The 26,087-nt window shown below is 42.0% G+C and overlaps 1 protein-coding gene across 1 annotated transcript in view; it reads right to left on the bottom strand.

Moving 5' to 3' along the window:
• LOC124722760 (structural maintenance of chromosomes protein 4-like) overlaps positions 1-26,087 on the bottom strand; it is a 70,646-nt gene that overhangs the window by 32,154 nt on the left and 12,405 nt on the right. The gene's annotated exons all lie outside the window — the stretch shown is intronic.

Here is a 26,087-nt window from a genome sequence, read left to right as displayed (position 1 = left end):
CCAGCTATTAGAGCTAGTTTATGAATGTTAGATTAATATTCTCTGAGATCATTGCAGAAACAATTAAACTTCTTCTTCCAAGGTGCAGTTAAGATAAGAGTTGCTCATCCACACTAGCATTTTCTGGGCACAGCAGACAAGGGTAATACTAATGCAGCAAGGTATGTTGAATGCATTTGATGTAGTAGTTAGCATTGCTGGATGGTGTGCTGTGGGTCACCAGTTTGAACCCAACCACTGGCAATTATTTGTTATTTTGTATTCATCCATTATGGAAAGGTCTTGTGTTTGTATAGTCTGTAACATTCGATGGTGTTATAAATAGCCACACTTTTCATCCGGGGCTTGGTATTATTCTGGCTGTATGTTGATTTTCATAATAAATGTGCTTTCATTGCTGCGTGTTACTCTTCACTGATGACTCTGCTTTCACATTTGGACTCAGTTCTAAGAATGTCATTGCTTGGTGGAGACACTGGATAATTCCAAACATCTACATCAACATAGCTTTTACATTGCCTGTCTGGAGCTATCACCTAAATCAACAGGAACAGAATACAAACAGTACTTCATTCCCAATGGCCATATATTCAGGAGAAAATGGATTCCAAATGAGCAGTAAAGTCAGCAGCATGCTGGGGATCCATCAGTGCTTCTCTGGAGATGCTAGTCAGGGCATGACTAGATTTGACTGGGTCACAAAATGCTACAGGTGGGATGACATGATGTGATGGCAAATGGGTACTTTTAATTTGATGGTACAATCCAGCAGTCATTCAACCATAATGAAGAGAAGTTCAATAGCTGGGATGAATTCCAAGTTGAACTGAAGAAAATGTTTAATGACAATCAGCAGCAAGTCTACTTAATGTAAGAACAACTGAAGAACAGGGCTCAGCTTCGTGGGGAAACAACACAGACCAACCTACATAATATTTTAGCCTTATATCAGATTTTGAATTTGAATATGACAGAAGCTGACAAAATCTCGCATTTTATGAGTTGCAGGAAACCTGTACCAAGCTCTTTTGGTAAAGGATGTCACAATAACTGAGGAATCCATCAAGTGGTGCCAGCATGTCAAGGAAATGCAACAGAAAGAGAGTTGGATAAAGAGGTATGAATGAATCCTGACTGCGGTCCCTACGGCAGTTGTGTAAGATAACTGGACCTCCTCTCTCTCATACACCACAAGCAAGGGAAGAGAGAAAGTATTTTTTTGCAACCAGATCAGGCTGTACACCATTGCAGAGAAAGAGGACAAGTTTGTGTTGACTACTACATCACCAAACATCAATCATCACACCTATTCAGACCAGTCAACTGCAGACGATTATAGTCGACCTGTGGAGTGAAGCCAATCACTATACCCTGGACGAGGTCAGTCCCCAATGTACTGTAGCTGTCCCACACTGACAAATAGAGGTACCAGCTACTCCCAGCTAAATCTTCAAAGGATGCAGACAGGGGTCCATATGTGGGCCCATATTTTAGGACATAGCTACTGAGCCAATGATAGAGCAATGGGAGTAGTAGCCTACACTGATGATATGCTCATAGTGGTATCAGGAAACTCAAGAAGACAGAACAAAAGACTTCACAGCTTCTCATAGACATCAATGAATGGTGTTTTTTACAGCAGAGGTGGGGGGGGGGGGGGGGTTGCCAACTAAACTACTGGTGGAATAATACCTGGTAGATAGAGAGGGATTCGACAGAAAAGGGGCATCACATCTACACTTTTTTCCTATACATGAAGGAACAAATAAGGTTTACACATATAGATCAGAGACATGGCATGGTTCATACCCAGAACACCTCTATTGGTTTGGTCTCAGCCAAACACCCATGTGCACTTGTGGAGGAGTAGGAACTCCAGAAAATGCCACTTTACACTTTGATTATCTCTCACACATATGACCCTGAACTGAATGTGACAACATAGGACAAATTCTGTAACAGCTGGATGACTGGTGCATACTGAATGGCATAACCGATAATGTGTCATGTACCTTACACAGATTATACAAACAAGAACAATCACATACATAGATAAGAGCAAACATGCAAACACAAGAACAGGATACTTGAGATGACACAGATCCAAGCACAGAAACAAACTCAGATGCTGAAACAGATACAATGAGATTAATGTACAGTCCTAGATGTAAGATAAGACTAAATAAAGAAACACAGAAATTGATAAACTTTCATAAAATATTTTAAACTATGTGGAAACGTCTTGACCAATATGTGTAAATTGAAAGATATACTGTAGCTTAGGTAGAATCATATAGCTTAGGTAAAGAAATACCTAAAATGAAAATGATGCAAAAGGTTGTTGTGCTTAGGTAATATTTTACCTTAAAACAACACAAACACCAGGAACACAAAATAACGAAGTCAAAGATGCACAAATAAAATGTACTGATTATGCCCCATGTAAAGCACATATGACCTGTAGCAAATGTAATAGAAGGGTAATACAAACACATGCCTATGCATATAGATTTATCAAATGATTATTAAAGCTCTATTTTCTATACTACCTTAAATGTGATAGTCTTTATGATTTACCAAGCTCTCACACACAAGATAGCTTGGTAGTGGGATCTCTAACAGAAATCTATGTACTTGTCTATTGTCTTTTATTTCTCCTTCTTAAATGTAAGCGTCTTATAATTTCAGAATTTTTTTCCTAAATTTATAATTTGTCAGAATAATGATATGTCAACCTCTTTTCTGCCTTCCTAAATTCCTATATTCTATTCATGAACCATTAATTTTAAGATTTTCATTTATAAATTATTTTAAAGTCTATAAATATTTAAAGCTGTGATATTTTTAATCCTTACTACAAATAAGAAGCAAAGAAAAGCCGGACAAGTAAGGGAATAGAAAGAAGTGATAGTACTATGCTTCACAAACCAAAGGAAGTATTGGGACAGTGGCAAGAACACGTAGAGTGCCTAGATGAGGCTGATCAAAAATCAAAATATATTGAATTAGAAGGGGAGATGAGAGTTACAGAAGAGGACAAAAGATGCTGAATCTTGGAAGGAGAAGTAGAAAAGGCTTTAAGAGAGGTGTAGCATACTGGCCGCGATGGCAGAGCGGTTGTAGGCGCTTCAGTCCGGAACCGCGTCACTGCTACGGTCGCAGGTTCGAATCCTGCCTCGGGCATGGATGTGTGTGATGTCCTTAGGTTAGTTGGGTTTAATTAGTTCTACGTTATAGGAGGCTGATGACCTCAGATTTTAAGTTCCATAGTGCTCAGAGGCATTTGAACCATTTTTAAAGGTGAAGAATCATCTAGCAAGTGGAATTGATGGCAGCAGAATTGTTAAAGAACCTTTGGAATAGTGGTGTGAAAGAGTTATCATATCGATGTAATAACACGTATAAAAATGGTGAATGACTGGATGAGTTTCTCTGAGTTATCAATTGAAAAGAAAAAAAGAAATGCCAAAGAAATTTGAAGATTTTCGAACTAGAAGTTTGATTTCTTATGTAGCTAAAGTTTCCTTAATGATGATAAATAGAAGACTTCAAGCAAGACAGGAAAATGGTATTGCAGAGGAACAGTATTGATTTAGAAGAGGGAAAAGTACAAGAGATGCAATTGGACTGCTGAGAAATATAGGTAAGAGATATATTGACAGAGAATGAGAAGTTTATATTGTTCTCATTGACTTGGAAAAATCTTTGGATACGTTACAGTGGAATAAATCAATAGACATTCTAAGGGAGAATGACGTTGACAAGAGGGATTGAAGGCAGATTAAAAATCTTTACCTGCGACAGAAAATATGAGTACAAATTAGGAATAAGCAGACATGAAAACACAATTGGAAGGTGAGTGAGGGAAGGCTGCTTTTTCTCTCCCCCCTCAATACTGTTTAACATATATCTGCAGCACATGATTCACAAATGTTTGAAAAAAAATTAGAGGAGTGCAGTTGGTAGGAGGAGGATAGAATGCATTTGATTTTCAGATGATATGGTGTTATTGGCAGAGAACAGAAGAACTATGACTAGAATGTTTAAAGAATTAAATAAGGCCTGTGGGGAATTCACAATGAGAATTAATAAGAGAATATGTATAGAGATAAGTGCAAGACAAGTAAGAACAAATATAGCGTTATCACAGGAAGATATAGAGCAAGTTAGTGATTTCAAATATCTAGGACACATTCTTACAAATGTTAAGAGATTAATAAGGAGGTGAAAACATGTATAGCAACTGCCAATGAGGCATTTAACAAGAAGATGAGGGTTCTGTGTTGGTGGATGGACAGGGACCTGAGGAACAGACTAGTGAAGTGCTTCATCCATAGCATGGTATTATACAGAAGTGAGACAGAGACACTGAGGAAAGATAAAAAATATCAATAGAAGCATTTGAGATGTGGATTTGGAAGTGAATGGAAGGAACAAAATGTGTAGACAAAGTGAGAAATTAGGTGGTGTTGAGAATAGTGGGGGAAGGGAGAGAAATTTTAAAAGTAATCAGGAAGAGGAAACAAAATGGGTTTGGACCCTGGATGAGAAAGGATTTCTTACTGATGGATGCTGTGAAAGGAACAGTAACAGAAGAAGAAGAAGAAGAAGAAGAAGAAACCAGACAGTGGATAGTATAAGGATAGGAATCAATTATGATAACTAAGTGGGTAGCAAATGACAGGACTGCATAAAGAGTTACATGTGAAGAACTGCCCTAGAGCAGAATACTGGTGATGACGAGGATGATGATAAATATAAAACATCAAAAAGTTTCACACCCTGTACATATACAATTTCATATTGTGAAAATATGACTTGCCTTAGTAACTAGGTGGGAGGCGATTTGTAAATGACAGCAATTAAAAGAATTAAAACAAATCCCCTGGGTGCCTAATTTAGGAAAACTAAGTAAAGAGACCATCCATGGAGGCGAGGCCGCCACAAGAAAAACTTCCCCATGGATGACGGTTGCCAAGACATCAGGAAATCTCACTGATGTCATCATTAATTGCCAACCTGACTGGGGACTCGCTGACCCAGGGTTATTGTTGCTCACTAAAAAAGATGCAAAAGTAATTGTGATGGAAGTTGCAAAATCAGAAATCTGTCCAGCTGACAGGAATCTGTACTGAAAGAATAACTATCAATGACAGAATACGGACCAAATTTGTAATTGTGTCAGAATTTTATTCTCAGATTGGATTTCTTGCTGGCATCAGCAGCAATCCATAGTCTGTGGAAGATCAGACACCCAAAAGAATGAAGCTGTCTCAACAACCACACATAACAAAGATTGCTCTGAATGGGTGTTTACCACTGAAAAAACTGTTATATCACCGTCATCAGCAAGACAAGTACCTGTTGTCAATCTAGATGCTGAGTTAAATTACAAAACTTTTGCTAATATCCAAAAGCTACTCAGTCCAACAAAAGAAATTTCATGTGAGCAATGATCATAAGCATCATATGTGGTCAAGGAAGACCTTTGATCCAAACTTTCAAAGGCAGCTCCAATGTGCCCTTAAATACACTCCTGGAAATTGAAATAAGAACACCGTGAATTCATTGTCCCAGGAAGGGGAAACTTTATTGACACATTCCTGGGGTCAGATACATCACATGATCACACTGACATAACCACAGGCACATAGACACAGGCAACAGAGCATGCACAATGTCGGCACTAGTACAGTGTATATCCACCTTTCGCAGCAATGCAGGCTGCTATTCTCCCATGGAGACGATCGTAGAGATGCTGGATGTAGTCCTGTGGAACGGCTTGCCATGCCATTTCCACCTGGCGCCTCAGTTGGACCAGCGTTCGTGCTGGACGTGCAGACCGCGTGAGACGACGCTTCATCCAGTCCCAAACATGCTCAATGGGGGACAGATCCGGAGATCTTGCTGGCCAGGGTAGTTGGCTTACACCTTCTAGAGCATGTTGGGTGGCACGGGATACATGCGGACGTGCATTGTCCTGTTGGAACAGCAAGTTCCCTTGCCGGTCTAGGAATGGTAGAACGATGAGTTCGATGACGGTTTGGATGTACCGTGCACTATTCAGTGTCCCCTCGACGATCACCAGTGGTGTACGGCCAGTGTAGGAGATCGCTCCCCACACCATGATGCCGGGTGTTGGCCCTGTGTGCCTCGGTCGTATGCAGTCCTGATTGTGGCGCTCACCTGCACAGCGCCAAACACGCATACGACCATCATTGGCACCAAGGCAGAAGCGACTCTCATCGCTGAAGATGACACGTCTCCATTCGTCCCTCCATTCACGCCTGTCGCGACACCACTGGAGGCGGGATGCACGATGTTGGGGCGTGAGTGGAAGACGGCCTAACGGTGTGTGGGACTGTAGCTCAGCTTCATGGAGACGGTTGCGAATGGTCCTTGCCGATACCCCAGGAGCAACAGTGTCCCTAATTTGCTGGGAAGTGGCGGTGCGGTCCCCTACGGCACTGCGTAGGATCCTACGGTCTTGGCGTGCATCCGTGCGTCGCTGCGGTCTGGTCCCAGGTCGACGGGCACGTGCACCTTCCGCCGACCACTGGCGACAACATTGATGTACTGTGGAGACCTCACGCCCCACGTGTTGAACAATTCGGCGGTACATCCACCCGGCCTCCCGCATGCCCACTATACGCCCTCGCTCAAAGTCCGACAACTGCACATACGGTTCACGTCCACGCTGTCGCGGCATGCTACCAGTGTTAAAGACTGCGATGGAGCTCCGTATGCCCCAGCAAACTGGCTGACACTGACGGCGGCGGTGCACAAATGCTGCGCAGCTAGTGCCATTCGACGGCCAACACCGCGGTTCCTGGTGTGTCCGCTGTGCCATGCGTGTGATCATTGCTTGTACAGCCCTCTCGCAGTGTCCGGAGCAAGTATGGTGGGTCTGACACACCGGTGTCAATGTGTTCTTTTTTCCATTTCCAGGAGTGTATATGTGCACAGGGATAGATGAACCAGTCCAGGAAGGACAGCTTAGGTCCATCAATGAAGACTCTTGCTCCATTACCACTACATGTGGCATATTGGCGGAAGCTACTATCACTGCCAAAGGATCTGGCCTGACTAAAGAACATCAGTGACCGTCAGACATTCTGCACATATATTCAAATGCTTTCAAATCCAGAGTGGAGAAGAGACAGATGAAGTGGCACATGGTAAAACACCAGAGTAACACTGGGGATAGTATACCAAATAGTGTGTGTTGGCAGATGAACTACAGACAATTCAAGAGGAAGTGGAGAAGATGCTGCAAGATGACATCATTGAATCTTCACAGAGGCCTTGGCCATCTACTGTGATCCTCGTGAATGAAAAGAATGGCACATGGCATTTCTGTTAACTCCTGATGACAGAACAAATTCATGAATATAGATTTCTATCCATTGTCATCCCCTGATGACACCTTATACTATTTGAGAACAGAAAAACATTTCTCTAGCATGGACATGGAGGAAGTTACAGGCAAATCGAGGTTGATGAGGCTAAATGAGAAAGACTGCCTTTCTAACTCCCAAAGGCACTTACATGTTCAAAATTATGCCATTGGGATTATGTAATGGTTCAACAACCTTTAGCATATGATGCACAACCTGCTTCTACACTTTAAATGAACTACATATTTTTGTTGTCTGGATGACTGTCATTTTCTCAACAACATTTGAAGAAAATCTTAGCTCCATGACAATAGTTTTGAAGTGTGTTCAGCCTGCAGGATAAATGTGATCCTGAATCTGAAAAAAAGTGCCTCTTCACCACCCAGGAAGTGAAAGTCTTGGGGGAACTTAGTGAACACTGATGGAGTTCATCAAGATCCAGGGAAAATGAGTGACTGCTCTCATTTTCTGACTTCTTGGCATGTTCATGATGTCAGAAGTTTACTGAGAGTCTGCTCATGTTACCTGTGATTCACAAATGACTTCTGTACCTAGGCACATCCCTTGCTAGACCTACTACAGGTAGATGCCAAATTTTTCTCAAATTAGGTGCAAGAAAGATCATTCCTTATCCTTAAGGAGGTGCTTACATCTCTCTAGCCCTAGCATTGTACAGCAAAAATGCCAAGACAGAGCTTTACCCTAGCAATATAGTTACAGGATAGGTGCAGTTTTAGTACAAATCTAACAAGGTACTGAAGAGATGATAGTTTATGCTCCTGAAGTACTCTCCAATTCTGAGATGAACTACTCTATAACCAAGAAAGAATACCTTGCAGTTGTTTGTGCCATCAACAAGCTCCAGCCATGTTTATTTGGCAAACCACTCTCATTTGAGATGGATCACAATTCTCTCTGTTGGCTGGGTCATCATCATTCTGAAGCATGGAGCTCCCTGTGTGATGATTTGTGATTGTGTAAAGTTTCTTAGTCAAGAGAACAATCAGAGGTAATTACATATTATGACATCACCCACAGGATGACAATTGTTTACCAAACACAGACTAATGGCCCTACAAGATGCTTCAATAAGATGTTAGCAGATACTCTCTTGATGCAGACTGATATCAAACAGAGAGATTGGGATACTACACTGCTCATCTTGAGGTTCAGATACAACACAGCAAAGCAAGACACTACAGCCTATGCACCATTTTTTCTGCTCTACAGTCATGAGACCAAAACATCAATTGATACACTGTTCCAGCTTCAATGGGGCAATACACAGGATGACTACATAACCAGGACTGAGGTAGCAAGGGAGTTGGTCTGCATATGAAGCCTGGATGCTCAGGAGGAAGACAGAATGCAGCAATTTCAGGGACTGGTTAGTGAGATACAGCCCAGGAGAGGCTTGCATGGATTTTCACGCATGTACAGAAACTGAGGCACTCAGAAAAGATACTGAAGTGCTACTCTGCTGTTTATATACTTCCTTGTGTGTCAGACATCATACATGAAACTGAGGATTATAGCCCTTCATTAAGAAGACAAATGTGCAGAGACATCATCAATGTCTTCTGTACAAATCCCTACCACAACCCTGAGGTGCAGATAGGCAATAGTGGCATCTTATTCATGGAAACTGAAGATCCATTCAGTTATTGTGAAGCTTCGATGGGAGGAGCTATCTTTGACACTTGTCAGTATAGAAAATATGACAACACAACCAGAATGCAAGGATCCCCAGTGCTACCAGGAGACCACAAAAGATTGAAATCTAAGATGAGAACTTTCAAAAAAGTGAGTTGATCTTTCACCAGGAGAGCAAACAATGCTATGAGCCAGGTAACATGTAGTAGTTAGCGTTGCTGGATGCAGGATGCTGCTCACCAGTTCAAACTCAAGTTTCTGCCATTTATTTCATTTGTAATGTTTTTATATTCTGGGATACTTTATGTTTGTATAAATATTATCACTCTCTGTCCAGGTGTTTGGTTATGGCTGTATGCTGGTATTAATAATAAATGTGCCTTCAGGGCCAAGAGTTTTGCATCACTGACATTGGATGTTTGAATCTGGATTTGATTCTGATTATGGCATGGCAATATCTAAAATGTAACAGTCCTGTGTTTTATGATTTGGTAATTTCTGTAACACTTGCATATGCAAATAGGTGCCAACTCCAGCATATCAGGCCAGAATGCTGAAGGGCGGCATTCCAGCCCAAGAGAAACGAGGAAGGAAGAAGGAAGAAGGAAGAAAGAAAGGCATGAGAGGTGCCCTGTCCATGGAGCAGCTGGAGGCTGCCTAGAGGCAGAAAGTGCAATGGGGGCCACAATGTAGCAGTCGCGCGGTTCCAAACTGAAGCGCCTAGAATTGCTCGGCCACCGTGGCCGGCAGACAGCTTGAAGCTGCAGTGTATGGGCACCACTGTTGTGGGCCGGCTATGGGGATCCAATGGACGTCCAGCACATCAGAATCCTCTGATCAGTCCTCACCAGTGACCATTCCAGTGACTGCTTGCACTGAGGTTGACCTCTCACCTGTGGTCAAATGGGATGTCGCCTCAGCACATGCCAGATGGTGAAAGACTTCCCAGGGAGCTGCACGTAAGACCTCCTCAGTTAGTCTGACAAACAGGTTTCAAATGCTGCCTGTGGATGACACTCTATCTCAGATAGATGCAGTCGCCTGTCCTGTTTCAGAGGAAACCTCTCAGCCTGCTAGATCTGGGAAATCACAGAGGGTAGGATTATTGGTAGTTGGGAGATCCAATGTTAGGTGCATTATGGGGCCCTTAGGGACACAGATGCCAGGAAGGGGAAGAACACTAATGTGTACTCTGTGTACATACTGGATGGAGTCTTTCCAGATGTGGAACGGGTTCTTCCGGATGCCACGAGGAGCACAGGCTGCAGCCAAGTGCAGCCAAGTGCAGCCAAGTGCAGCCAAGTGCAGCCAAGTGCAGCCAAGTGCAGCCAAGTGCACGTGGTGGCACACATTGGTACCGGTGATGTATGTTGCTTTGGATCGAAAGAGATTTTTTCTTGTTTAGTGCAGCTAACAGAAGTGATAAAGGCTGCCAGTATTGCTTGAGGAATGAAAGCAGAGATCACCATTTGCAGCATAGTTGACAGGACTCATTGTGGACCACCGAGACAGAGTTGAGTGGAGGATCAGAATCAGAGGCTCAGGTGGTTCTGCAACCATGTAAGCTGCAGATTTCTTGTCTTGCACCATAGGGTGGTCGGGTTTTGGGTTTTGCTGAATGGTTCAGGAGTCCACTACACGCAGGAGGCAGCTATGCAGGTAGCAGGGGCTGTGTGGCAAGGACTTGGTGGCTTTATGAGATAGAAGGTCTCGGGAAAACATGAAAAGGGCTTCAGTCACAAAGGGTGCAGACCAAATACAGGAAGAACATAGATATAGGAACCATCAGTATAACAGTTGTCAATTGTTGTAGCTATGTTGGGAAAGTACCAGAGCTCCAAGTGCTAATAGAAACCACTGATGTTCAAATTGTTATGGGCACTGGAATCTGGCTAAAGCCAGAGGTAACATCAGCCAATTTTTTGTGAAGAACCTAATGGTGTTCCAAAAGGATTGGCTAAATGCAGTTGGTGGTGCCATGTTTGTCACACTTAGATTTAATTTAACTTGTTGTGAAACTGAAGTAGATAACTCCTGTGAGTTAGTATGAGCAGAATTCATTCTTAGCAAATAACATAAAATAATAATTGGACCCTTTTACCGACCTCAAAATTCAGATGATACAATTGCTGAAAGGTTCAAAGGAAACTTGAGTTTAATTCCAAGCACTTACCCCACTCAAATAATTATAGTTCATTGTGATCTTAATTTACTCTCAATATGCTGGCAAAAATTCGTCTTTAAATGTAGAGGTATGCATAAAACATCATCAGAAATTGTACTAAACGCATTATCTGAAAATTATTTCAAGCAGTTAGTTCATGAGTCCATGCGAGTAGTAAAACGCACATGACCTCTTAGCAACAAATAATCCCGAGCTAATAACCAGCATCTAAATGGGTACAGGAATTAGTCAACACAGGGTTGTTATAGTGAGACTAAGTATTGAAACCCCAACTCCTGCAAAAAGTAATGAAAAATATACATATTCAAAAAAGCAGATAAAAATTCATTTGACACCTTCCCGTAGGCCAATCTCCACTCCTTCCGAATTAAAAATGTAAGCGTAGATCAGATGTGGCTTGAATTCAAAGAAATAGTATTGAGAGAAATTTAGAAATTTATACCACATAAATTAACAAAATTTAATGCAGACTTCAATGTAAAATGCTTATAATAGTTTCCACAATGAAACTTTGTTTTCAAACTGGCAGAAAATCCAATGAGATTCTCATTATACATGAAGTACGCTAGAGGCAAGACATAATGTCTACTCTGCAAGGTAGCATTGGAAATACTATTGATGACAGTGCTGTGAAAGCAGAGTTACTTAACACAGCCTTCTGAAATTCCTTCACAAAAGAAAGTGAAGTAAATATTCCAGAATTCAAATCAAGAACAGCTGCCAACATGAGTAATGTAAACGTAGACAGGAGGAGGAAATTACTGTTTAACGTCCCGTCGACAAAGAGGTCATTAGAGACGGAGCACGAGCTCGAATTAGGGAAGTATGGGGAAGGAAATCAGCCATGCCCTTTCAAAGGAACCATCCCGGCATTTGCCTGAAGTGATGTAGGGAAATCACAGAAAACCTAAATCAGGTTGGCAGGACGTGGGATTTAACCGTCGTCCTCCCGAATGCCAGTCGAGTGTGCTAACCACTGCGCCACCTCGCTCGGTAAATGTAGACATCCTCAGAGTAGTGAAACAACTTGAAGCACCTCTTCTGGTCCAGACTGTATACCAGTTAGGTTCCTTTCAGAGTATGCTGATACAATGGGAAGGGAAGAAGGAGTGGGAGGGAGAGGAACCCATGCTGGAGACACTAGGGTGGGAGCTCTACTCCAAACGACTCATGCTATGGAAACAGAACTTAGAAAGGAAGGTCAAATCCTATGGAGGACAAAAAATAAAATAAAATAATGTAAAATTTAAAATAAAACAACATAAAATAAGGAGAGAGAAAAGGGAGAGAGGAAACATGAGACATAAAAGGAATTACAAAACCAAGGGAATAGCTGGGTCATCATAAAGCGAGCACCTAGGGAGAAAGGTGGCAGGAAGGTGGGAAGCTAGGATGGCAAGGAGTGGATTTAGGACACAAAAGGCAGCACAAGAGAGAAGAAAGGCTGCAATAGGTCAGCACCTTGTGCGTGCCACAAATGTACCCACAAAAGAGTTGTGGGCCACCTGGGGGATCTAAAAAACAGGAGTTAGACTGTACTGTTTGAGGAAGACACACCTCTAATGGGTCATTCACAGTTCAGCACTCAGTGTGAGCAATTGTATGGCACCAACGCAACTGTCACAGAATATTATTAGACAGTAAGTACCACCTGTGTAAACATTTTTCAGTGTATATTTTCTTTGCATACCATGATACACTGAGCACAATAATACCATTATACCACAGAAATAACAGCACTGTCAGATAAAAATATACTTTGCAAGTTGTAGTCATGAGTGGAGAAAGTAAACAGAACTGAAGTGATGAATGATATTGCTATCGATTACTGTAGCACAGCTCTGATATTGGGAGAATGAATTCGTTGTCTAGTTCACATTCACTGCCACTAGAAATCAGGTGTCTTCTGTTTGCTTGGTTACCATCACACAGATATCTGTGTGAGTAGGACTTCATCCTGCCAGTGTGATTGGAAGGAGGAATGAGGCAGATGTACAGTGGGTTTTACAGCTCACAGCTTGTGGTCCCTCACCTTCAGCCATTCTTCCTTCCATTGATGATTGACCTTCTGGTTCAACAGCTATTTCACTGCATAAAGACATGTTTAAGGAAAGCTACTGAGCAGCCAAGAGATTTCCCATACATATATACAGTCTTAAAAATGTGATACTCATCTAAAATATTGTTGAATGTATGTACAAAAACCACATATTGGGTGCTGATTTTTTAAATATTAGTCAAATCTGAAACAACTCTGGGCCTCCAAAGAAACCTCCCTTACTGTAATAAAATGTTCACCACATCTGCTTTCAAATTATGGTTCTTTGCTTGGATCCTAACTGGCCCCCTCTCTCACAGATGACTATTGAAAAGTTGTTCTGTGAGCAAATAACAGTATGGTGTGCAGGCAGCTGGGTTACTGAATACATTTTTGATGCTTGTCACAAAAGTAGTAGTTACTGCCTGATTGGGTGTGGTGGAGTGCCTCACTAACTTCAGCACAGAGGTTGAAATGAGGATAATTCTAAATGAGCCTCTAGAAAACCTGATACCCTCATGGTGGTGTGAATCCTTGACCTTGGATCTTACAGTACGATTGTCTAACAGAACCATATACCAATAATCATGCTGTGACTGTACAGAAACACAATAAAACTGGGGGAGACCTGCACGGTCTGCTCCATACACATGGCATGCAACACATTTGCACCTCACCGACTTTAAAATTTAAAAAGGTTTCCCTCAATTTCAGTTCTGGAACAATAAATAATGGGAACTATTATAAACATTCATTTGCCTGATTAAATCTTAAAACCAGTTTTTCATGCATATTCCTCCAGTCTCTCTATGGTTATCTGCAGCTGGCATGTATTTGCTGAAAAATTGGAAGATGAATAAAAACTGTAATGTCATCCACAAATAAAAAGCACTTAACAAGGCACATTGCTGTGAGTGCAACTATGATACCTACTTGGGGGCATCATTGGTCCTTCCTCAGTATAAGAAGCGATATTAAAATTTTCTTGTATAGAAAGATCTGATAAAACATAATTGACTCAGTACATAAATTATGTGAGAAGAGGAAGGACCATACAAATACAGTGAGATTGGAGGCATCACGCATATCCCCATACATGTAGTTGTCTGAGGACATTATGCCTCCAAGTAGTATCATAGATTTTTAAGTTTAAAAAAACGAAACACTTATAGTTATGTGCTGGCTATGTAAGAAACTCTGTTTAGCTGTCTGTAGCAGTATCAGGTTATTAACAGTGGAGCAACTTCTTCTGTAACAATACTGAAAGTGACTAAGAAACTGCCTGGATTCTAAAATCTGAAAGTAGCAGCATTGAATATTCACTACCACATCTTTCATAGCTGGTGATTGCAACATAGTGATAACTACTTGGATATCTTTGGTCCTTGTCCGTTATAAGAAGTGAGATTAAAATAGTTTCATTCCAAGCAGAAGGAAACTGTTCTGAATAACCGAACACCACCCATTTGGATTTTTTGTGATCTCTCAAAGGCTTTTAATTGTGTAAACCATGAAATTCTGCTAGACAAGCTCAAGTATTGTGGCATGAGTAGGACAGTGCACAAATGGTTTAATTCGTACCTAACTGGAAGAGTGCAGAAAGTTGAAATAAGCAGTTCTCATAATATGCAAAGATTAGCACATTCCTCAAACTGGGGAACTATCAAGAATGAGGTTCCACAAGGGTCAGTCTTGGGACCTTTGTTGTTCTTAATATATATTAATGACTTGCCATTCTATATTCATGAGGCAAAGTTAGTTCTCTTTGCTGATGAAACTGTCAATAATGTCTTTCAGAAAATTACTAAGTGGTTCCTTGTAAACAGACTCTCACTGAATTTTGATAAGACACAGTACATACAGTTCCGTACAGTAAATGGTATGACGCCATTAATAAATATAGACCTTAATCAGAAGCATATAGATAAGGTAGAATATTAAAAATTTTTAGGTGTGTCCATTGATGAGAGATTAAATTGGAAGAAACACATTGATGATCTGCTAAAACATTTGTGTTCAGCTACTTATGCAATAAGGGTCATTGCAAATTTTGGTGATAAACATCTTAGTAAATTAGCTTACTACGCCTATTTTCACTCATTGCTTGCATATGGCATCATATTTTGGGGTAATTCATCACTGAGGAATAAACTATTTATTGCACAAAAGCGTGTAATCAGAATAATAGCTGGAGTCCACCCAAGATCATCCCGCAGACATTTATTTAAGGATCTAGGGATATTCACCATAGCTTCTCAGTATATATACTCTCTTATGAAATTTATTATTAACAACCAAACCCAATTCAAAAGTAATAGCAGCGTGCATAACTACAATCCTAGGAAAAAGGATGATCTTCACTATTCAAGATTGAATCTAACTTTGGCACAGAAAGGGGTGAATTACACTGCCACTAAAGTCTTTGGTCACTTACCAAATAGTATCAAAAGTCTGACAGATAACCAACAAGTATTTAAGAATAAATTAAAAGAATTTCTGAATGACAACTCCTTCTACTCCATAGAGGAATTTTTAGATATAAATGAAGAAAAAAAAATATAAATAAAAAAGTTGTTATATTAACTTAATTATGTAGTTAAATTAACTTAATTATGTCATGTATTGGAAAATTTGACTCGTTCCACATCATTACGAAATATCGTATTCATGATCCATGGAACTAGTATTAATCTAATCTAATCTAATCTAATCTAATCATATTAAGTTAAAAAGTTAAAGTAGGATCTCCCTAGAAGCTTCAGTGAGATGCCACAACTTTCTGTGATGTATATTGTCATGAAGTGGCACCTTGTCGCATAATGCAGCCTATGTTGACTTGAACTTCCACATAGAGAAGGGGCAGTTATAGATTTCTTAACTGCTTCAGTTAAGTATGAACTGCCCCTCTCAGCACGCATTTGGTATCAATAGAAAGCTGGATCTTGACTGGCAGTAACAGTGATTTGAGTTAAATATTCCACCACAGTCTGCACGGTATCTTTTTTGCTGGTTAGGAGACACACATTCTTCATTACAGCATAACAGGGCACCTCCAACCACTACCTGAAATCCTCCCAATGGTTTCTCGTACATGAGTTAGTTTAGTGTAATGTTTGGTTGAGTTCATGAACCTTTAATATGATCTCTTTCTGCTCTCCCTATTTCTACAACTGTTCTTTGCCCTACTCACCCCAGAGGCTGTGAGGTCCTCATCAGATATGCAGCACCTCAACCTCTGCAAAACCATGTGCCAGTCCACGACGGGGGGGTGGGGGGCGGAGGCAGGAGAGAGACGACGGGGGGTGGGGGGCGGAGGCAGGAGAGAGACGACGGGGGATGGGGGGCGGAGGCAGGTGAGAGATGACGGGGGGAGAGGGGGGCGGAGGCAGGAGAGAGACGGCAGGGGGTGGGGGGCGGAGGCAGGAGAGAGACGGCGGGGGGGTGGGGGGCGGAGGCAGGAGAGAGACGGCGGGGGGGTGGGGGGCGGAGGCAGGAGAGAGACGGCGGGGGGGTGGGGGGCGGAGGCAGGAGAGAGACGGCGGGGGAGGGGGTAGGGGGCGGAGGCAGGAGAGAGACGGCGGGGGGTGGGGGGCGGAGGCAGGAGAGAGACGGCGGGGGGGTGGGGGGCCGAGGCAGGAGAGAGACGGTGGGGGGGGTAGGGGGCGGAGGCAGGAGAGAGACGGCGGGTGGGTGGGGGCGGAGGCAGGAGAGAGACGGCGGGGGGTGGGGGGCGGAGGCAGGAGAGAGACGGCGGGGGGTGGGGGCGGAGGCAGGAGAGAGAAGGCGGGGGGGTGGGGGGCCGAGGCAGGAGAGAGACGGTGGGGGGGGTAGGGGGCGGAGGCAGGAGAGAGACGGCGGGTGGGTGGGGGGCGGAGGCAGGAGAGAGACGGCGGGGGGGTGGGGGGCGGAGGCAGGAGAGAGATGGCGAGGGGGTGGGGGTGCCAGGCAGGAGAGAGACGGCGGGGGGGTGGGGGGGCGAGGCAGGAGAGAGACGGCGGGGAGGGGGTGGGGGGGCGAGGCAGGAGAGACGACGAGGGGGGGGAGGCAGGAGAGACGACGAGGGGTGAGGCAGGAGAAACGACGAGGGGGGGAGGCAGGAGAGACGACGAGGGGGGGAGGCAGGAGAGACGACGAGGGGAGGCAGGAGAGACGACGAGGGGAGGCAGGAGAGACGACGAGGGGAGGCAGGAGAGACGACGAGGGGAGGCAGGAGAGACGACGAGGGGAGGCAGGAGAGACGACGAGGGGAGGCAGGAGAGACGAGGGGAGGCAGGAGAGACGAGGGGAGGCAGGAGAGACGAGGGGAGGCAGGAGAGACGAGGGGAGGTAGGAGAGACGAGGGGAGGTAGGAGGGACGAGGGGAGGTAGGAGAGACGAGGGGAGGTAGGGGAGACGATGGAGGAGGAGGGAGAGGATGAGGAAGAGAATGTTAATAATGCCCAACAGCCTCAAAGCCTGTGCATGCCTCGTGTTAATGAGAATGTGTTGAAAGTGGATGATGTTTTGGACCCAGACCAATATATCATTGTGTGAGTGATAGGAGAACAGCATAACATACTACAAAATGTATTGCATTAAAGTCTCGCTGAACATTTGGCAATGCGTAAGGTCTGCCTGTACATCATTCTATAGATGCTATCGAATGAACAAAACAATGTTCATTTAAAAATTTCACGTTATCTTTTGGATTGCTGTGAAAATGACAAATTATTTGAGCAATATAATAACATGGTACAAAACACGGGTTTTTGAATACAGCCCTGAATCTAAAGGACAAAGTGTAAGTAAGACACAAAGTGCAAGTAAGACACAAACTCTTCCCTGAAGTCAAAAAAGGTAAGGATGATGAAATCCCAAGTGAAGTTGGTACTCTTCATCTTTTTCCATGCCAAAGGCATTGGCTACTTGGAGTTCGTGCCACAGGGACAAACTGTCAATAGCCAATTTAGTTTGAAGTTCTTGAAAGGCTCAAAAACCAAGTGCTTCATGTCAGGAAGGATACCAATGGAAACTAGTGACTCCATCACAACAATTCACTGTCTGATACCACCTTCCTGGCCAGCTATGGTGTTGCAATGCTGCCGCAGCCACTATACAGTCTCAATCTGGTACCAGCAGACTTCTTTTTGTTTCCTTGAATAAACAGAAGCTTAAGGGACCATAAGTTTGCAATGGCAGATGCTGTGCAAGCCACTGTGATGAGGTATCTGAAGGTGGTTCCTATCAACATGTTTCAGGTAGCTTATTAGAACTGGTAGAATCGCTGAAAAAAGTGTATTGAAGCCCAAAGGTGTTATTTTTGAGGAACACTAAACATCTGTACTCTTATTTCCAATAAACTGTTCTTTATGGATTTATTCAGTTTGTTCTCTGCACACACCCTGCATATCCTCATTTCCAAATAGGGATTTTTCTTTTAATCTTGATCTCCAGGATTTTCTTCTGGTTTTGAAAAGGTTGGAAGTAATTGCTCCAAACGAATGATTGCTTTTTCAGTTCATGTAGAGCAGAGGAGCTGTACAACAATCCAATCTCCGTTCATACCTTGGCCCCACTTTCCACAAGTTGTAATATGTTCCATACTGCTGGTTGAAACATTGCAGTGATATGGGAGAATGGTCCCACTCTTAGGCAGTTGAATTGCACTGTAATATGCTTCAGAATGAATTAGTGTGTCTTTTCTGATTCACAGTTACTCTAAATCTACATCCATTAGGACCCTATGAGTTAAATCATTCCTGCTAGAATTCAGAGCTTTGAGAAGTTCTGTCACAATTGAGTAATCCCCAAGAACTTTTGTCATCTTAAACAGTTCAGTCTGGATGACATGACAGTTTCCATTAGTAATGTGCCACTCCTTAAGCACTTGACAAATGTTAGTGTGCCTGTTACAGAGTGTAACACTTCATGTACATGGAAAGGTGACACTTTTTTAGTACTTCCCTCCTGTCTTAACACTCAGAGGCACATTCTGAGACATGGTAAGTATCCTGTTCCTAAATTGAACCATGGACCTTGCCGTTGGTAGGGAGGCTTGCGTGCTTCAGTGATACAGATAGCCTTACCACAGGTGCAACCACAATGGAGGGGTATCTGTTGAGAGGCCAGACAAACATGTGGTCCTGAAGAGGGGCAGCAGCCTTTTCAGTAGTTGCAGGGGCAACGGTCTGGATGATTGACTGATCTGGCCTTGTAACACTAACCAAAACAGCTTTGCTGTGCTGGTACTGCGAACAGCTGAAAGCAAGGGGAAACTACAGTCATAATTTTTCCTGAGGGCATGCAGCTTTACTGTATGGTTAAATATAATAATGTCCTCTTGGGTAAAATATTCCGGAGGTAAAATAGTCCCCCATTCGGATCTCCGGGTGGGGACTACTCAAGTGGACATCGTTATCAGGAGAAGAAAACTGGCATTCTACGGATCGGAGCGTGGAATGTCAGATCCCTTAATTGATTAGATTAGATTAGATTAGATTAGAAAATTTAAAAAGCAAAATGGATAGGTTAAAGCTAGATATAGTGGGAATTAGTGAAGTTCGGTGGCAGGAGGAACAAGACTTCTGGTCAGGTTATTACACGGTTATAAATACAAAATATAACAGGGGTAATGCAGGAGTAAGTTTAATAATGAATAAAAAAATAGTAGTGCGGGTAAGCTACCACAAACAGCATAGTGAATGCATTATTGTGGCCAAGTTGGACACGAAGCCCACGCCTACTACAGTAGTACAAGTTTATACGCCAACTAGCTCTGCAGATGATGAAGAAATTGATCAAATGTATGATGAGATAAAAGAAATTATTCAGGTAATGAAGAGAGACGAAAATTTAGTAGTAATGCATGACTGGAATTCGAGAGTAGGAAAAGGGAGAGAAGGAAACATAGTAGGTGAATATGGATTGGGGGTAAGTAATGAAAGAGGAAGCCAGCTGGTAGAATTTTGCACAGAGCATAACTTAATCATAGCTAACACTTGGTTCAAGACTCAAAAAAGAAGGTTATATATGTGAAAGAAGCCTGGAGGTACTGACAGGTTTCAGATAGATTATATAATGGTAAGAGAGTGATTTAGGAACCAGGTTGTAAATTTTAAGACATTTCCAGGAGCAGATGTGGACTCTGACTACAATCTATTTGTTATGAACTGTAGATTAAAACTGAAGAAACTGCAAAAAGGGTGGAATTTAAGGAGATGGGACCTGGATAAACTGACTAAACCAGAGGTTTTACAGAGTTTCAGGGAGAGTTTAAGGGAAAAATTGTTATGAATGGGGGAAAGAAATACAGTAGAAGAAGAATGGGTAGCTCTGAGGGATGAAGTAGTGAATGCAGCAGAGGATAAAGTAGGTAAAAAGACAAGGGCTAGTAGAAATCCTTGGGTAACAGAAGAAATATTGAATTTAATTGAGGAAAGGAGAAAATATAAAAATGCAGTAAATGAAGCAGGCAAAAAGTAATACAAACATCTCAAAAATGAGATTGACAGGAAGAGCAAAATGCCTAAGCAGGGGTGGCTAGAGGACAAATGTAAGGCTGTAGAGGCTTATCTCACCAGGGTAAGATAGATACTGCCTACAGGAAAATTAAGGATGCCTTTGGAGAAAAGAGAACCGTTTGCATGAATATCAAGAGCTCAAATGGAAACCCAGTTCTAAACAAAGAAGGGAAAGCGGAAGGGGGAAGGAGTACATAGAGGGTCCATACAAGGGTGATTTACTTGAGGACAATATTATGGAAGTGGAAGAGGATGCAGATTAAGATGAAATGGGAAATATGATGCTGCGTGAACAGTTTGTCAGAGCACTGAAAGACCTGAGTCGAAACAAGGCCCCGGGAGTAGACAACATTCCATTAGAACTACTGACGGCCTTGGGAGAGCCAGTCCTGACAAAACTCTACCATCTGGTGAGCAAGATGTATGAGACAGGCGAAATACCCTCAGACTTCAAGAAGAATATAATAATTCCAATCCTAAAGAAAGCAGGTGTTGACAGATGTGAAAATTACCAAACTATCAGTTTAGTAAGTCACAGCTGCAAAATACTAATGCAAATTCTTTATAGATGAATGAAAAAACTGGTAGAAGCCGACCTCAGGGAAGATCAGTTTGGATTCTGTAGAAATGTTTGAACACATGAGGCAATACTGACGCTACAACTTATCTCAGAAAATAGATTAAGGAAAGGCAAACCTACGTTTCTAGCATTTGTAGACTTAGAGAAAACTTTTGAAAATGTTGACTGAAATACTCTCTTTCAAATTCAAAAGTTGGCAGGGGTAAAATACAGGGAGAGAAAGACCATTTACAATTTGTACAGAAACCAGATGGCAGTTATAAGAGTCGAGGGACTTGAAAGGGAAGCAGTGGTTGGGAAGTGAGTGAGACAGGGTTGTAGCCTCTCCCAGATGTTATTCAATCTGTATATTGAGCAAGTAGTAAAGGAAATAAAAGAAAACTTCAGAGTAGGTATTAAAATACATGGAGGAGAAATAAAAACTTTGAGGTTCACTGATGACATTGCAATTCTGTCAGAGGCAACAAAGGACTTGGAAGAGCAGTTGAACAGAATGGACAGAGCCTTGAAAGGAGGATATAAAATGAACATCAACAAAAGCAAAACGAGGATAATGGAATGTAGTCGACCTAAGTCGGGTGATGCTGAGGGAATTAGATTAGTAGATGAGACACTTAAAGTAGTAAAGGAGTTTTGCTATTTGGGGAGCAAAATAGCAGATGATGGTTGAAGTAGAGAGGATATAAAATGTAGACTGGCAATGGCAAGGAAAGCATTTCTGAAGAAGAGGAATTTCTTAACATCGAGTATTGATTTAAGTGTCAGGAAGTCTTTTCTGAAAGTATTTGTATGGAGTGTAGCCATGTATGGAAGTGAAACATGGACGATAAACAGTTTGAACATGAAGAGAATAGAAGCTTTCGAAATGTTGTGCTACAGAAGAATGCTGAAGATTAGAGGGGTAGATTACATAACTAAAGATGAGGTATTGAATAGAAATGGGGAGAAGAGGAGTTTGTGTCACAACTTGACAAGAAGAAGGGACCAGTTAGTGGGACATGTTTTGAGGCATCGAGGGATCACAAATTTAGCATTGGAGGGCAGTGTGGAGGGTATAAATTGGAGAGGGAGACCAAGAGATGAATACACTAAGCAGATTCAGAAGGATGTAGGTTGCAGTAAGTACTGGGAGATGAAGAAGTTTGCACAGGATATAGTAGCATGGAGAGCTGCATCAAACCAGTCTCAGGACTGAAGACAACAACAACAACAACAACAACAACAACAACAAATGGAATTATCTTAAGAGCAGTAGCTTGTGTTGGGCTTTCTGAAGCCTTTTTTGCTAACTGGGTTTTGTTATCCCCAGAGAGTACATCCTTCCTGTTGGGAGCATTGCTTTGTTTTGAATGCATTTTTGTTGTTTTATGGCCAGCTATGGAAACAAGTGTCCACACAGACAGATGGTAAACCTTAAAACTGGGTTTTGGCAGGCTCCCCAGCAGTTGCTCACTGTTGTGCTTCAACAGTTATGCACCTCACTGGCATGCAGCACACCTTGAGATTTTTTTTTAAATTTTTGTATAATGGTTTGTATTATCCTTATGTTTTGGGTGGTAAACTGTGCTCCCAGTTCCCTATGACATACAATATTCCACTGATGTGCCCCATGATGCAAACTGAAGTATATGCAGAGCGTACTGTTACAGAAAGCTGGCAACACACACCAGTCCCCAGTTCAGGAAAACTGGGTTTGTCAAACCCATGCTGAGCCAATTAAGACAGATCTCTCTGAGAAAGATTTGGGGAACACTTGAGGCTTTGAGAACATGACGGATGTTGCAAGCATTACCCCAGTGAGAATCTGACTTATCAGTGTGTTAATCATTTTCTACATGAGAACTGTGTGATGTGCAGTAGACAGAAGATGGGGAATCAATCTACATTTGTAGCAATACATCATCAATAGCACTTTGTGGCATGGCTAGTGTTATTTACAGAACATCTGAATGCAGCTGAAAACAATATGGATGAATCTCTCAAGTCCTATCAGCCACCACAAAAGAAAGGCTGATCACAAACAAATCAAGGATGAGGACCATTGACTGTGCAACTAAACTGATGAAGTGCCACATATATTGATCAGTCAGTCTTCAAGTAACATCCAGCTGATGGGCTCCCAGTGTAGCCAAATTACAGCCAAACTGTATCAGTGAAAAATGTGAGTAGTAAAAGTGATTTTTTACTTCCAAATAAGCAGCCAATAAATCAATTTTAAATGTGTTTCTCCATTTTTAGTCATTGTGGAGAATATAACTAAAATATGTATGCTACATTTGATGGCAATTGGGAGAACAATCAGAGATCATGGTAGTAACAAAGGGAATACCATATTCACCATTTCATCATCAAGGAGAAAAATAATTAAAGCTGAAACACTGAGTATTGCAACCACAAATGCTCTAATTAGACCATCGTTTCAGTGTCTATAAAAATGTCATCTTCAGAAGGATATTAGTGTCAGTTGGGTTAAATGTCACAGCAGGGGACACAAAAAATAGTCAAAAGGGTCAGTATAATATAAAATTTCTAATACATGATATTAAAAATTTGCCCAATGTGGTGGTATTAATTGATTTATACTTCACCTGTGTACAGCTTACACGTAAGTGATGCTTGGGCCAAGGAAAGCTTCCAGTGAAAGGGGGCACTGTTTTCAGAATTTTAAAATTCTTATCTGTACACACCTCAAAGGCTGTTTTTAAACATGCAGTCTCTTTTTTTATGAAAACACAACTACTGTAATGAGCTTTCTTAAAATGCTGCAGAATTGGCTTTTTCCATAACTTCAGGAGGAATCTGATGACTTCGTTTCCCAACAGGCTGCAGCTCCACAGCACTGGCATGACATACATACATCACGCACTACATACATACATCAGTTTCTCAATGACACACTGCCTCAACACTGGTTAGGGCACATGAAACCCTGAGACACTGTCTTGTGTTCTTGGCCTCCAAGATCATCAGACATGACCTCATTAGATTTTGTCTTCACTGGATATGTGAAGGAAAGTGTGTTCATCTCCCCTTTACATTGTGACATAGAAGTAGTGAAGAACAGAACAACAGCCACCGTAACTTCTGCAAAAGCAGGTCCATTGTGTAAAGTTTATGACAAATTTAGCTGTTGTCTAGATGTTGTCCATACTGCTGTTGGTGAACACATGGAGTATTTTTAATATCATAGCTATAACATCAAGATTTTGTGAGTATTTTGCAATTGATCCCATGTTTGTAGTATGTTATTATCAATAAATATCAAATTTTCTAATCAGACCATTCTTTTTGAATCACCCTATCTATCTACATTCAGTCTTTGGATTGCAGGCTCTTTTAATAACAAAAGAAAACAAATTTGATCATTAACATTTTGCATTACATCTCATATACACCTCCACAGATTCCACATCATAAAAGACATTTTTATATTCTTGCAGAGAAGAGGATGAAACAGATGACATTTTTTTGCAAGTTCCAGATGACATGCAATTAATGTACCACTTACAGATGACTTTTTTTTGTGTGCCCATGTGCTCTTACTGTTCTCTCCATACAGGATGCAGGACACATTTGTTAAAAGCAATGACGATTCCACAGAGGGAATGGTTTAGAGCCACCTTAATTTGAGCTAGCTTACTTCATCACCACCTTGGTGCCCTCACTCACAGTGTGCTTCACCTGCTTACCCAGCAGCAGAAGCCACACAACAGTCTGGATCTCATAGGATGTGATGATTAAGCAGTCACTTAGTGCACCAGGTATGATGTCTCCACTGCAGTGTGTTCAAAAATGTCATTCACGAAGCTGTTCATGATGCTTACTATCTTTGACAAGGTGCCAGTGTCAGGATGTGCCTGCTTTAGCACCTTGTAAATGTAGATGGCATAGCTCTCCTTCCTCTTTTGCTTCATCTTCTTACCTTTTGGAATGTTGTTCTACACCTTTCCAGCTTTCCCACTATTCTGGGGCAGCATGTCATAGGTACAAGCAACAGCAGCAGCTGTTCAGATTAGACAATAAACTCCTCCCTAAGTGGTGTGTGTCTGTGTGTGCCCAACACACACACACACACACGCATACACACACACACACACACACACACACACACACACACACAACCTGGTGGCTCTCTATGGTGTAAACTAAAGACCAATAAACAACATAAAATCAAATTCATCAGACAACTTGAGATCCTCAAGGCTGTTTGCAGATTCATTAGATGGTTTGGAGTGAAAGGGATTAAACTGCAAGGTCAATGGTCCCTTCATCCATTAAGTGGCAAACCAGGAGTGGTTATCAAAGGAAGGAGGTGAAAGGCAAATCCTGGAAAGCTGAAGTCTAACTAAACAAAATTAATAAAAGAAAACATGCAGAGATAAAAGCCCAGAAAAAAGACAGCAAAGGCAAGATGTTAAAAGATTAGTCAAGACAAGGCATTAAAATCAAGATATAATAAAAAGATTAGAAAGGTGGAAAGGGTAGAGACCAGGCTGGGCAACCAAGCAAGGGCCATCAAGGGACCCCAGGGGAGGGAGAGGTGGGGAAGGGAGCAGGAGAGGGGTGCCCTATCAATCTCTCAGGTGCTCAATGAGGCCACAAAGTCTTACCTTACAGTGATGAATACAAACCACCTTTGTGGGCAAAATGTAACACCAAGTCAAATGCTTTTGCATCATCTGCTAGCACCACGGGTAGCATGTCATGACTATTAATACGCCACCTCAAAGCAACC

The sequence above is a fragment of the Schistocerca piceifrons genome, chromosome X (assembly GCF_021461385.2).
Source record: "Schistocerca piceifrons isolate TAMUIC-IGC-003096 chromosome X, iqSchPice1.1, whole genome shotgun sequence".
In the NCBI taxonomy this organism is placed as follows: Eukaryota; Metazoa; Arthropoda; class Insecta; order Orthoptera; family Acrididae; genus Schistocerca; species Schistocerca piceifrons.
This window is presented reverse-complemented; position numbering and strand designations above follow the sequence as displayed.